At 42.2% G+C, this 12,892-nt stretch overlaps 1 pseudogene; it reads right to left on the bottom strand.

Moving 5' to 3' along the window:
• Positions 1–5,338: 5,338 nt before the first annotated feature.
• On the bottom strand, positions 5,339–5,994 carry LOC115872850 (annotated as a pseudogene).
• Positions 5,995–12,892: the final 6,898 nt, after the last annotated feature.

Below are 12,892 nucleotides of genomic sequence, written 5' to 3'. Positions count from 1 at the left end.
CTTTGGGTCCCCACTTTGCACTCCCCCTTGCGTTCACAATGGTATGATTTTTTGTTCTTTGATGCCTGATACCTGATCCCTTTGACACCTCTTGATCACACAGGCTGATGTGCTTCTTCCATGTGGGTTTTGTTGCTTCTGAGCTAGGTGGTCGTTTGTTTACCTTCAAGCCTTTAAGACTCCAGATGCTATATCTTTTGAGAGCTGGGCACCATCAGCTTTCTTCACCACATTTGCTTATGCACCCATTTGTCTTCAGCGATTGTATCTGGGAGGTGAGCACATAATGATTCTTTGATACCTGATAACTGATCCCTTCAGCACCTCATTTTTAATTGTGTGGTTTGCTTTTTTGTTGTTGAGTTCTGTTGTGGGGGAGCGAGATTCCAGATTCAAGTATATTTTATAGAGTAACTCTGAATAAGTTTTAACCAGGATAAAGGCAAATCATTTAAGTGAGGGTGACCACAAACATGATGCCATGATGGTGCCTACAGGATTCATGCCACTGTGGCTGTGGCTTAAATATAGAAAGCAAGGGAAATAATCACAGTCATGACTGTTGGCAGCTCCATTCACCACTGTCCCAGCCAGGGCTCCAGGTAGTGAACGGACCAAGATTGGGATAAGTACACTCTTGCATATTAACAAGTTTTACAGGATTGGTTCTGTGACCCTTTGACCACCTTGGTTGGGATATGTCTCATGATCAATGACCCTCACATCCAAAGTTACATCAAGGCAAGCCCCTGAGGGTGAAACTGCCCCTCAACAGGCTAGGGAGTCTTGGTCTATTTCCAAACACAGTCTGCTGGAGGGGAAATGTTTTCAGCTTGCTGATTATGGGTCAGAAGGAATTCACTGGAGGCTGAATGTATGTCAAAGTTCAAAATGGAGTTGGGGCTTCCACTCTAAACCATAGCCTTCCACAAAACAATTGCTTAGAATTTAAGTTCTATTACAGGTTCATTTTGAATTACTGTTTGTATATCGCATGGTATAAATATCCAACTAGTAGCCCTGATGGTGCAGTGGGTTAAAAGTTGGCCTAATAACTGTTAGGCCAACAGCCTGAAACTGGCAGCCACTCCTGTGAAAGAGATGAGGCATTTTGCTTCTGCCAGAATTACGGCCTGGGAACCCCCCAAGGGCAATCCTGCTATCTCCTATGAGGTCACTCTGAGTCAGAATCAACTCAACCTGGGTGAATTTTTTTGAGCAAGGGCCCAACTGCAGGACCCTAACCCTAAATAAATCAGAGCATGGCATTACTCTTTGCACTTTTAGGAAAATTTCCTCAGTGTTCAAGAGGGAGTTACAGAGCAGGTTGTTCTTTTCCTTCCCTTGTTACTCCTGTTCATAATCTGTATTGTCATAGGGGGAAAAAGACCTCCAATTCAAGCATATTCTATGGAAACTCCTTTATTGTCATAGGCAAAACAAAGACAAGACAAAGACAAATCATCTAAATGAGAGAGACCATCAGCACAAGGTCAGAATGGTGTCCAAAGGGTTCATGGCCACATTGCTAATGATTGAACATAGAAAGCAAGCAAGTTGTTACAAAATCGTGACTGACAGCACAGCAGGTCCTCACTGGCAGGAGGGACCATGAGTGGTATAGGTGTGTACACTATTGCAGATTATAAAAGTTTACAGCATTGGCTGTGGGGCCCATGGCTATGAATACCTGGTACCCTTGTTTCCACTAAGGGCATGCCCAGACAAATCGCTGGGGTGAGACTGCCCCTCTCTGGCCTGAGTAGGGGAGTCATAATAATCCTCTATACTTTTTTATACCATCTGTCTGAGGGCAAAGGTTTTTACATTGCTGGTTAATGGTCAGAAACAATTCAATTGAGGCTGAATTTATGTCGGGTCAAAACGGATTTAGGGCTTCTGCATATATCAGAGCTTAAATTCTTAGCACTCCATTTTTAGCAGGCTGCAGATAACAGCGAAGGCCCAAAATCTATTTGCATAGTGCCCATTAGGATTAAGCCTCCACTGAACCTTTAGACCATTAGCCAGGGATGTGAACAGTCTTGCCTTCAGGCAGAATATGGTACAAAGTGAATTACAATACCTCCCTAGCCTGCCCAGGGAAAGGCAGTATTCCTTAGGGGTTTGCCTGGGCATGTTCTTGATAGAGACTGCCGTATAGGGGTTGCATTGTCATGAGTCATGGCCCGAGTATCTTGGTCAGAAGGTTCTGGACAAATCTTGTGAACATGTCTGTATAACACAGGGGTGGGGAATATCCAGCCCTCGGGCTATCTAAGGCCTGAAAAATCACCAATTGCAGCCAATATCATATGCCTCATTGAAGAAGCAATTCTAGCCATCACATTACACACACACACAGAAACTCATTGCCATTGAATAGATTCCCACTCATAGTGACCCTGTAGAACAGGGTGAACTGCCCCAGTGAGTTTCCAAGACTGTCCCTCTTTATGAGAGTAGAAAGGTCCATCTATTTTCCAAAGAGTAGCTGTGGTTTCGAACTGCTGACCTTGCCATTAGTTGCTCAACCTGTAACCAGTACACCATCAGGGGCTCTTAGCTATCAGAGGAGTGAATTAATTACATGTTTGACCAGTTTGTCCCTCAAATGATATTATAAATATCCAAATGACTCTCAGCAGTAAAACAAGTTCCTTACTTCCGGACTAACATATACAGAGGTCCCAATGATGGTCCTGCTTCCATTCCTATAGCCCCACCTATAACTGTGATGTCTTAATCTGCTATCAATCATGTTTTGGTGACCATTTCTTTTGCCCTGCCATGTCCTTTTTAAGTGTCCACATCTCTGCAAACCTTTGGATGCCATTATGACTACATGCTGTTCTAAGGCACAAACATAAACCCAAATCTTATTTAAGGAGAACATTTATTAAGTCTTCAACAGGAAAAGACAAGATAAAGATGAAGACACATCATTCAGATGAAGTAAACCATTAGCATGAGGTCATCAGCATTTAGTGGGGGCCTCTCACTCACCATTGATATATGTCAGGGGCTTGTCTTGATGTGTTATGTGCAATCATCAATGAGAGATAGTCAGTCCCCCATGGGTTGTACCTGGTAGTCTGAGACACACATTTTCATTTTGCCCAGGGTCCTGAAAATTATGTAGCCAGGGCACAGGTTACTTTTATTTATATCAATGCTGTAAAGTCATTAGTGGGTCCTCATAATGGTGCTGATTCTCTGACACTTCAAACTTATGTAGCATGGTTCTAATGGACTTTTCTGGGTTTGGTTAAAAAGCTTCCAGACACAGAAATTCAGGCTCTGGAAGGTGGACATTTGCTAGAGCACATGGAAAGTTTATAGCGACATGATTGTAAAGAAAGGGAGGTGTTGACTGCATCTGCTAGAGGCCCCTTACTTTGTACAATGCATAAACATAAATACCAGCTGTATAAAATACTTAAGTATACTTTTAAAATAATAATTTGAGTTGAAATTGAATAAAATTCACATTAGGGAGATGCCTTTAACCAGAACACTGAAGTCAAAAGACATTAAATAGATTTATCTGCTTAAATTACAAATCCTTTGCGGAACAGAAGATTTCATACAAGACAAGTGATGCAATGTAAGAAAATGCATTCTATAAGGTGGACAAATGGGAAAACATCTCTAATAAGAACTCTCACAAATATATAACAGATAATAAACTCTTAAAAGTTGTAGTAGATAATTCAGAAAATTCAAAATGACTAATTAGCAATGAAGAGGTTTTTAAACTTCAGTTATAATCAGAGGAAGACACATTTAAATAGTAATGAGTTCTGATTCCTCAGTCATTAAATTGGAAAACTTAGAAAGAATCCTAACACCTTCTGATGGCAAGGGTGTGGGGCAGAGAAACCTGAAGCGTTGTTCTTGGAAATCTGGGCTGTTAGAGTCCTTTGGGAAGATTACCCAGCAGTATCTACTATAAACAAAAGCACACATAAGATTTGACCTAGCAATATCACCCCAGAAAGACCATCCCAATGTAAGGATATGTGTGTTTACACACCTACACAAGCAAGAAAGTTTATTGAAATCAGTTAATGGTCTTTTTGGCAATTCAGAGACTGAAATTGTAGACAGCCTTTATTAGAATTTTTATAATGAATTAATTCTATTTAAATCTATCCTAGTTGCTTGGAGGGAGTTTCATGATGTATTGTTAATAAGAAACGGAAGATGTATAGTTCTCTCTGTCTCTGCACACACACACATTGATATTCCATTAACAAACAGCGGTAAAGAATGGGGGGAAATCCCTCTGTGAGTCTATATGCATATGGTTACATGCACATGGAGAGGGGATTAAGATGACATGGGTTGTTATCAATGGTTCACTGACTGGGGAGAATGAAGAAGAGGATTGAGGATGGAGTGAGCCAAAAAGAGGGGGAATAGAACAATTGTCCACATTATGATATGTTACATAAATTTCACTTATATCCAATTTTTATATGCACATGGATACACAGAAAGACATGTATAGGGAGTCTTGGGTTATGAAAAGTTAATCTCCAAGTTGAAAGTGTAGGTTAAGTCAGAGCATGGTCATGTTTGCCTTATTTTAGTGCAGGAAGAAACTCAAGGTTGTTTTTTTTTTGGCTTTGGAGCACCAGTTTATTAAATACACCACATTTGTACCTTATTCCATAGATGTTAAAATCACTCACATGGGCCGAGTAAAAACTCATCATATAGAAAACCAAACCCCCCCAAAAAGAATAAGAAAACCAACTGCAAAACTAAAACGAAGACGGCACGCACTGCCCTCCTCTTAGACAAGCTGTTGACAGGTCAGGGACCGCTGCGCTTTCCTCGGTCCAGGTGCCGACTGAAGATGCCCAGGAGGCCTGGGGGGACTTGGCTTCCTTACATCTTGCCCCAGACCAGGGCTGCAGGCACGTTGGTGCTGGATTGGGGACACAGTAATGGCGAGTAACAAATCGGTTTAATCAAACACTGTCTGAGAATAAAGGACAAAGAAAAGAAAAGTGCATCTTTTCCTCCGTCCTTCCTCTGTGTACGCTTTCTCCCGTTTAGAGAGTCAGCCGTGAGGGCTGAGTCGGCGAAGATCTGGGCCTCTCACGCACATACTGGAACCTATTTACAGAACACAGCACGGGGCGGGTGCAGGGTACACAGGTGTTCCTGCAGGGCCGGCTCCAAGGACACCACGATAGGGTGACACAGTCTACCTTTACTGCTGCAAACCGGGCCGTCCTGCCTTTCGGGCTATATATAAGACGGTATACAATGCAAAGACAGACAGAGACGTTTGCAAATTCTTTATATTTCTAGCTGGTGAGCCAAATCTCTTTGAGCGCTGGGATTCCCTTTAGCGGGGAAACCAGAGCCAGCTGTTGAGCAGCCAGAAGGCGACCGTGATGGAGTACATGACCATCTCTCCCTTGGCTTGCTCTTTGCTCTCCTCGAGCAGCTGCAGGTGTCTATTCAGCTTGATTATCTGTCATCTTAAGGAAGCTGTATCTACAACCGTCATGTCATCTGAAGCTCCTTCGAGGGATGTGTCCCTATTGGAAATGCCACACATGGAATTGTTCCTGATCCGCAGTCCATTCTGGCAGACAGCATGCTCACTCACAGAGCACTCTCTCTTTAGCCTGACAACTGTCCGGATTTCTTCACTTAGTGTAAGAACACGCAGTGGTGTTTCTAGTGCCAGAGGTTTAAAGGGAGTCGACTGACTAAGGTCAAGATCTGCTGGTCTTGAAAATGGAATGTCTTCATCATTTCCCGCCACAACAATCCTCTCTGGAACCTGCATCATCACACTAGCATTTGGAGAGCCATCTTGAAATCTTTGTTCTAGAATTTGGTGGTGCTACTTTTCACTTCTCTGGGACCTTCATTCACTGACTGATTGATACCTTCAGTGTATTCCATCTCATACTGGATGTGACTAACTTCTGCCATCTCAGCAGCAGGGGGAGAAGGAAATGCTGCCCCACTCACCCTACAATAGCAATGACAACACTGCTACCCTGCAGTTCAGTGTGCTTTACACAAGACTTACCCTTCAGATCTGAACTGGTTTTGGAGGTGTACACCACAACACAGACTCTGCTTTTCCAGATATGGCTAATTACTACTGCTTGCTACGTGGCACTACCTGCTTCTGTGCTTCATAGTTAATCCTTGCTTCAAAGAGCATGTGTTGGATTTAGAGCCACTTGGGTCCCCCTGGGCCTGCTGGGGGGTCCCCGGCGAGGGCTGCTGCCCACTGGTTCCTGGTGGGCACTGTTCAGGGCGGCTGAGTGAGACACCATGTCTTTTTAAGGATTTAAAAGCTGCATGTGCAGCAAAGAAGGTGATAATGATGAAGAGTTTGTTGTGAGTGGGTTGGTTCATTTATTCAAAAAAGGGGACACATTTACATAACATAAAAGGGTAAGTGTGAGTTGTCCAAAATTGTGCTTTCTGAGTCTAGGCATTTACTGTATTAAGGTTGGCTGTAAAAGATTATTAGTAATAATCTCCAGGTGAGTGGGAGTTCAAGTGATTTTAATATTCTCTCTTAGTATTTCAGTGACTGTCATAAATCTGGGTGGGTAGAAGAGTCAGAATTCAGATCCAATTACATTACTCCCAAATCACCAGACTTTCACACACAGCACACCTCTTCCTATGAGATGGCAGTATTAGGCAGATTAACAAGCCAGGGATACAGGCAGAGCCCATTTATCACAGCAGATGTGCAAACAGGGCCTTGGGTAGAGGAACAAGGGAGGACTCTCGTTTTCAGAACTGGATTCCAAAAGCCATATCTCTACAGACTAAACGAGGCTGACTCCCAGAGTTGTAGCAGCAGTAGATCACTAAGACACTCAGTATCTGAAAGTTGGCCACTTCAAGTCTACTGCAATCATAACAGAAATGCTACGAAATGCATGACTGTGACAAAGAGAAATGGAATTTTCTCTCACAGTCCAAGGGACCCTGGGGGCACATTCAGGTAAACTAACCACAAGGTCAGTGGTTCAAATCTACCAGCCACTCCTGGGAAGAAAATTGAGGCTGTCTGGCTCCATAAAGATTTACAAAGTCACAGAAATGCTATACAGACAGTTGCTATGTGTCAGAGTCAACTTGATTTTTTTTACTGATTTATTCCAGGGGAAGGTTTTCTGTCGCTGTCATTCCAATTTAAGTGAGTTTTGTATTGTTTTGAGCTTTCTGAGCTATGTGTAATGTAAATTTTTACATTACAAATTTGTAAAAGAAAGATTATAAACAAGTAAACAAATATAAGATGTGTAAGTGATGAATAAATAAGGTGAGGTGGTAGAGCTGCTGTTCTCAACTACGTCTGCATTAGAAGCTTCTGGAGAATTTGGTAAATTACTGGGCTCCACTTCCAAGGAGTCCTGGTGGCATAGCCTGTGCTTTCTACAGTCTCAGAACCCCCCGGGGCCAGTCCTACCCTGTCCTATAGAGTCACTATGTGTCGGAACCCACCAGATGGCAGTGAGTCTGGGTTTGGGCCCCTGTGTCAGTCCAGGTAGACTAGAGAAACAAATTCATAGACACTCATATGTGTATAAGAAAGAGCTTTATAAACAAGAGCAGTTGAATATTGAGAAAATATCCCAGCCTGGTCCAGATCAAGTCCTTAAATCCGACATTAGCCCATATGTCTGATACCAATTTATAAATTCCTCTTCAGACTCATGAAGCACATGCAATGACACTGAATACAGGAAGATCATAGGCCAGTGGGGAGGGGCGGGGGAGTCTTGTAGACCTGGTGGCATTCTAAGCTTCTCAGACTGGCAGGGGTTTACACAAGGCTTCTCCAGTTCCCAGGGCATGGGATCTATCAGCATAGTGCCATGTGCATTGTCAGTAGAGTGACTTTCAGGGAGTGAGCAGAGAGAAAAAGTGTTTCTCACCTCCAAGGAGGACATCCAGGAATTCCCAGAATCCCTCAGGGGAAGGCCATGCCCACACAGAGGCCTCATTGGATATGACCCAATTGACAGACTAGACTCCACCCGTTCATTCTTAATCCTCTCAAGTCCCAAATTGACACCAGATTATGTAACTACCACAGCTCCTCTCCTGAGATTCTAGTGTGTGGGGCCTGAGAATCTGTATTTCTTTGATACTGCTGCCGGTCAGGACCACATTTTGAGAACCCCTCACCTACAGGATGGAAAAAAACATGGACCTGAGATTGAGGGTCCAATGGCCCCCAACTAGGAGCTGAGTAAACTGCAGAGACTGGGCACAGGCAGGGCTGTGTCTCATGCTTCACCTTTCTGAATTCTCCTGACTTTATCAATCCACCTACCTGCCAACTTCCTGTAAAGCCAGACAATCTTACCTCATTAACTGTAATGAAATTTTATACTAATAAGACTTTATTGCTACCCATAAATGTTGTTAGTGTGCCAGAAAGCAGTTGGTCCTAAATGAAAGGAACCCAACTTTGCCTGACAGAATAAATAGGCATGATACATTTTGTATAGCAGTATCTTTCATTTTTATGTTGTTTGTTGACATTCTCATTTTGTGAATTCAGCAGCACATCATTAGTGTGTTTCTGAGCAATTTTCACAATGTACTCAGGAAGACTATAGCACTTTTCAAAAGCAATGGACTAATTGATCCAACGTAATCTTCCCAGCATCCCTGGGAAATAAGTAGCTATATGAGTTCTACTGACAGTCCCCTCCTGATTTGAAAGGAGAAAGAAGGGCGGTGGGACTCAGAGTATGCTCAAAGTTAGGGACTGTGGCATCCCAAACATTCTTTCTGAAGTCATTCTCTATTTTTCTCATCTTGCCTTAACCCTGGTGCACACAATTAGTGTGACCAAGGGTATAGAAATTCCTGTTTGTATGAACTAGTTTCTAAAATTCAGCCTACTAGTTTCTAAAATTCCTACTATGTGGGCTATTCTTAGCTTATTTTTATTCATAAAATAAAATTTCACAAATCCCAATTTCTTCTCTGTATTTAGTGAAAATGACAGTGAAGTCATAGAATGAATATTGTAATGATATTTCATATGAAATTTGAACTAAGGGATTTGACAAAATTTTACCTTTTTACCCAAAACAACACCATAAAATACACAGAGCAACAGTTTTCAAGGTGTGGGTCATCAGGCAATGAAGAAATGCTATTCTTTAGAGATGGGTACTGAACATGATGAGTCCTCAGTTTGGCCCAGCTTGCTGTCATGAGAGTTCCCAGGCTGCATTGCACAAAGGATGAGCCCAGATGGAGCCTGGTAGCCTCCTTGAGTTGATGCAATGGCACTGCGAGCCCAGGGAGAGACTAAGGACAGAGTGCAGAGAAGAAAGGCTCACTCAGAGAGCATCCTGGGGATGCTAGTTTCTTCACTAGATTGTGCTCTATCACCCATATCTTTAGTGATCTCTTCTTGAGGGTGAGCATCAAGCAGGGTCATATGGTAAAAATGAACTTTTCTTAGATTGTGTGGTAGTTACATAATTTTGTGTCGACTTGGAAGTGTAGGGATGGAGCCTAGCCTATCAATCAGGGCACAGCCTGATAGTGCCTTCTTGTGGACATGACCTCCTCATAACCTCCCCCTGGAACTCCCCCCCTCTCTCTGCCTTCACCTTCCTGTTGATGAGTCACACTGAGACATGCAGGAGCCCAGGAGGTGCTTACGCTGCCATTGGATCCAAAGAATTTTCACCCACCGGCCTGTGGTCTTCCTGCATTTTGCATCATTGCTTCTGGCTGTGTGAGTCTGAAGAGGGATTTAGGGACTAGTATCAGACTTATGGATTAGTATTGGACATATGGACTTGAGCTGGACTGGGCTGGGATGTTTTTTGATGCATGATTACTTCTTGATGTAAAGCTCTCTCTTACACATATATGAGTGTCATTAGATTTGTTTCTCTAGTCAACCTGACCCAACATAGATTGGGGCTAGAAGTAAATGCAAGTCTAGTTGCTCCTCCCTGTTTTCCTACCAACAGAAGTGATTGCGTTCTTTGATGTATATCTACCCCCTCCACTATCTTGGCTTGAATTTGCAGTAAGGTTTACTCATCCCTCTGGTAGGAGTGTCTGTCGGATTGGGTGACCTTAGGACAGTTTAGTACAGCAGCAACTGAATCATCTTCTCTCGCTCCCTGCATCTTGAAAGATGGGCTCCAGCTGAGGTGCTGGAGTCTCCTCTGTCAAAGTGGTTTTTAAGGTGTGCTCACAGAAGGTGATGCATGTGTCATGGATACTAGGCAGGTTCTCTACTTCAATGACTGCTTTTTTATTTTTAGCAGATCACCAGGCCTTTTTTCTAAGTTACCTCTGGATTGACTTAAACCTACAACCTTCCAGTTAATGGCTGAACTACTTGGACTCCTTGGTGGTTCCAGCAGTGAAATACTACTCAGCAGTGAAAAGGAATGAATTATTGATATATACATTAGAGGCAATAACAATTATGCTAAGTAAACGAGGAAGATGTTATCAAAAGAATTCATACTTGTGGTGGCTTTCCAACATGTCAACTTGGTTAAGGTAAAGTACATTTCCCTGAATCTCCCTTCCTGTCTGGCTTTTGTCTTGACATCTGTCTGTGCCCCGTGGGCCCAAAGCTTCAGCATTAGATTTGAAGATTTGCAAAGACTATTCCATCAACTCCTGTAATTGCATACCGTAAAATACCCTATCAAATAATTGTATCCATTATCCATCTATTTCTCTACATCTATATATCCATGTTTGTCTGTCTGTCTCATAGTTATCTGCTTCCTTGATTTAACCCTGGCATTGCAGTAGTGTATGATTGTACAAAACCCTAAGAGAGGTAGAATGAGACAGTGGCTTAGTCAGACACACCAGGCTTTCCCCCTACAATAAAGACATCAGAGATCAAGTGAAACATAAGCAGACAGAAGTCTTGGAAGCCTGAGAAGCAAACAATGGATGAAGAATTAGATTATCAAATAGAAGGGAGAACTGGACAAAACCCAGGAAACAGGGGGACATATAAATTGTCATTCCTGCCAGCTAGTCTTGTATGGTGTGGTTCCATGAACATTAATTGTGGATCCAAGCAAGACAGCATATTTTACAACTTCAATATTTTCTCCATTTATCATGATGTCCAGTCGCGAAGCTTTTGGTCTTCTTTACCTTGAGTTTTGATCCATACTGAAGGCTGCAATCTTTGATCTTCATAAGCAAATTCTTCAAATTTTCCTCACTTTCAACAAGCAAGGTTGTGTCATCTGCAGATGGCAATTCATTAATTAAGCCTTCCTCCAATCCTGATGCTGCATTCTTCTTCAAATGATCCAGCTTCTCTGATTATTTGCTCTACACACAGCTTGAACAAGTACAATGAGAAGCCACAACCCCGAGACACATCTTTCCTGATTTTAAACCATGCCATATTCCTTTGTTCTATTTGCACAACTGCCTTTTGATCTATGTACAAGTTCCACATGTGAACAATGACGTATTCTGAATTCCCATTCTTCTCAAGGCTATCCACAGTTTATGGTTCACACAGCCAAATGCCTTTGTATAGAAAATAAAACACAAGTTAACATCTTTATGGTATGCTCTACTTTCAGCCAAGACTCAGCTGACAACAGCTGGGACGTAGTCCCTGTGCCACATCCTCTTCTGAATCCCGCCTGCACCTCTGGCTTCTTCCTCTCAGTGTACTGCTGCAACCATTGTTGGATGACTAGCTTCCATCTCACCCAAGTTAACCCCTGTCCACACGCTAGCCCACTGCTTCGGATTCCTTCCCATGCCCTTCCCTTGTTGGAAGTCTCCAAAGTGTGTGCCTATGGGTATATATTTTCATCTTAACACAGTGGTCTCATAATATTCATTTTGTGACTGATCTATTTTAGTGAGAGGCTCTCTGGGGGGTTGTATTTATTTTGGCATCATTGTGGATTCCTGGAGACTTTTTCCCTCTTGTCTCACAAATATACCCATGTGCCCATCACATAGCTTATAGGATATAAGAGCTATTTGTCTTAGTATGTTATGACATATTCTCTTTGGATAGACAAGTCACAACCTCCTCAGGGTGCATCTCAGATCAGCCCTGGGGGGCAGGCAGGGCTGACACACAGATTGTGCTTGAAAAGAAATGTGTTTGTCTGGAGGATAGGAATGGGCTTTAGAGAGCTCAGATGGAGAAGTGATGACAATGTCAAGGGAAAAATGGCTCTTCCCATTACTGTTAGCAAATTAATTGCTGTGGGTGTGGCCCTAGCTGGCCTCAGAGACTATGTGCTCCACTTTCTGTTTCTGCTTCACAGAATTCTTAACTATTTGGTTAATGAATGAAGTTCTCTGAAAACTTAGCTGTGTCAGATCAGAGGTTCTTAGGTATAAACTGGTGTTAGTACCATTCATTTCATAGAGTGCAAAACAGGAGAGAGGCCTGATCAAACCCAATGATTTGTTTCCATATAATTTAATTTGATCCTTTTCTTTTTTTCAGTTTCTACTGTGAGATTTATTTGTTTGGACTCTTGTGATTTTTCAGATTCTTCATTCAGTGACAAGAAAATGCCTATAATTTACCAAATAATAAATTTACCTATAAAGTTATCATTCATATTATTTCATTTTAATACAAAAATGCTTGGGGGGTATTCTAAAATTAATGTGGTAGTGACTGATAATTATCCTTGATATGATTGAGCAGTTGAACTATTGAAGTATATGTTATGTAGATTATGTGCCAATAAAATGCTGAAAAATGCTCTTTGCCCATTCCCTGTTTATCTTAGCACCCACTGATATATATTTTAAAATGTAATGGTCTCTTTGAATGGAGAAAATCGTTTTCTATGATATTTGTATCTTAGGGGATTTATGAATAGGACTC

The sequence above is a fragment of the Echinops telfairi genome, unplaced genomic scaffold (genome assembly GCF_000313985.2).
Source record: "Echinops telfairi isolate 266 unplaced genomic scaffold, ASM31398v2 ScPeMD7_4;HRSCAF=17, whole genome shotgun sequence".
NCBI lineage: Eukaryota > Metazoa > Chordata > Mammalia > Afrosoricida > Tenrecidae > Echinops > Echinops telfairi.
Note: the sequence above shows the minus strand (reverse complement) of the source record. Positions and strands in the feature narration are given on the sequence as shown.